The 2500-nt window shown below is 35.2% G+C and overlaps 1 protein-coding gene across 1 annotated transcript in view; it reads right to left on the bottom strand.

Moving 5' to 3' along the window:
- Positions 1-2500, bottom strand: part of LOC125028004 (GRAM domain-containing protein 2B-like) — a 255962-nt gene that overhangs the window by 160183 nt on the left and 93279 nt on the right. The gene's annotated exons all lie outside the window — the stretch shown is intronic.

Raw genomic sequence — 2500 nt, forward strand, 5'->3', positions numbered from 1 at the left:
CAAGCTTTAATCTATCGAGACAGACGTCCATACATGACAGTGAAACGTAACAGTAAGATCTACTAACCTCTAATAAATGTAGTGTAAACCAACTACTGACGAGGCCGTGGCATACCTCGCAGCACAGTCACTTAAACAATACTTGCAGAGTGTGATAACACTGTCGATAAAATATTTAACTTCTCATCATATTCCAATAGCATACAAATCTATTTCAGTATTTTACATACAGACACGCAAAGGTACAGATATATACGAACATACATACATATATGAATACATATATCCATACATTCTTAGATACATACCTAGTTTCACACATACATCGTATGTGTGAAACTAAGTATGTATCCGTTTGTTTGTGTGTGAACTATAAGAAGGAAAAAATAATATTCAACAGAAGTCGACGTCGGGGGGAAAAAGATAAAAACTACAGGACTAACAAGAACAACGAAGGCCTTATAAAAAGCAGGAGACTAGCGAGGAGACTAGATACTTGTTCGATACGCTTGCGCAACATAAAGTAACTTTTATATATATATATATGTATATATATATATATATATATATATATATATATATATATATATATATATAAATGTATTCGATACAGAACCACACCCCGCCTTTATTTTCAGATGCTCAAAAAGAAATCCATGGAAAAGAAATGGCAAAAATACAAAAAATAATGAATTACCTACGGAGCTCGTAGGGAATGGCGGAGAAAATAGAAGACTGTATAGCGGCCATATTCATTCTTATCCCTAAAAATGGAGAACCTTGAATGCACAACCAATCGGCCCATTGCATTACAACCCCGTTGCTACAAAGTTCTCATAAGTCTATTGCAAAACGACTGGAATAAAAATAAAAAAAATTGTGGAAGAAATTGCAAACGAGCAATATAAATCTTACCAGGAAAAGACACTCGTGATCACCCCCCTTACCCCCCAAAAAAAACAAAATCTGCTTTACTCTGCAGTTCCCATCATAGTAACATGTACACCAATAACATTTATTCAATAAATGTACTGACAGAAATGGCACACAGAGTTTAAACAGCCAGTGAAAAATCAGGACTTCGCCTAAACGTAGGTAAGACAAGTTATGAAGACATTAGCTAATGTAGAAAATTTTGATCACCCAAACCTAATAGTATATGGAAAAGAAAAGAAAAATATCCCATATATATACAGTAATCATAGCAAACGTGTAGACACACACACAAACACACACACACACACACACACTATATGTATATATGTGTGTACGTTATATGTGTGAATCAAAAAACGTTTATCAAAAATACGAAATATCATTTGGTTGCATTTTTTGTACGTTATGTATCACTTAATGTAGGCCTATCTATAAAAAGTAAATTAATTTCAAAATATGAGACTAACACACGTCCACATAAACACACACACACACACAGAGGTAAACACTTTTATTGCATTAAAATTATTGAAAAGTAAATAATAGTTGATATGAATGGACACAGAACCAAGTGACTAGATACTGGAAGTCCTTTGATGGCTGAGAAAGGAGGAGTTAGTTTTCACGAGAATAACCTTACCTTGAAATATTTCATCCTGAAGCAGTACGAGGGCCGTAAACTGAATGAAATATGCATTACATTTTCTCGAACTCAAAACTATATACGGCGTCCTTTTTTTATGAAATTTCCCTCACAAACTGATGAAACTTGTGATGTGTGAGTTTCCGCTTCCAGTAGCAATAAAGAGACTGACGCGAAACATACGCATGCCATCGGTCCTTTTACCTTCACCGAAATTATTGAGCTTTACAACAACGAGCGAATTTCAGAGGTTTTATTGCAAATTGCAAAATTGCATCACGAATTGCTTTAAATCATTCTTCCTTTCCCTTGCTAAGCATTGGCCCATAGGGTTAGTATATGTTCATTAATACATAGGCCTACGTCATCCCTTAGGTTAAAATGGAGGAAGGGGGAATGGATAAGGGATGCGTTTGCTCAGGTTAAGAGTCAGAGATAGCTTCGGTAAAAATGAAAATATTATCAGCTCTTTGACGTTGCGCAGATGCCACCTTAGTCGAAGAAAATATTCAGCTGTATTGTATATAATAGCAGGATTCCGATTTTAGTGAAGGTTATATTCAGAATATTCACTGAAAAAACATATTCCGAAATCTTTATGCTATACCCTAGCCATCCCAAAAAGATTCCACTCAAGTCAGACATTCAGTTTTCTCCAACTCTTCTGCATACATATTTTAAATCCCTGAATTGATAATGCCGCAGGCTTCGCCATCGTTAAGTAACCCAAATGAAAATACATTTTCACGGGAAACGAAGGTGTACAGAAGTTAAAAATATAACTGTTTTTGCCCTGTTTTGCGACCGTTTGCATATAATCTATCTTGTTTTGCGAAGGTTTCATAACAAATGTATAAATACCTCTCTATTAACCGATTCCTTCAAACAGCACACATCTTTTCACTTTTCCTCTGTTTGGCC

This window comes from Penaeus chinensis, chromosome 8, assembly GCF_019202785.1.
Source record: "Penaeus chinensis breed Huanghai No. 1 chromosome 8, ASM1920278v2, whole genome shotgun sequence".
Classification (NCBI taxonomy): Eukaryota; Metazoa; Arthropoda; class Malacostraca; order Decapoda; family Penaeidae; genus Penaeus; species Penaeus chinensis.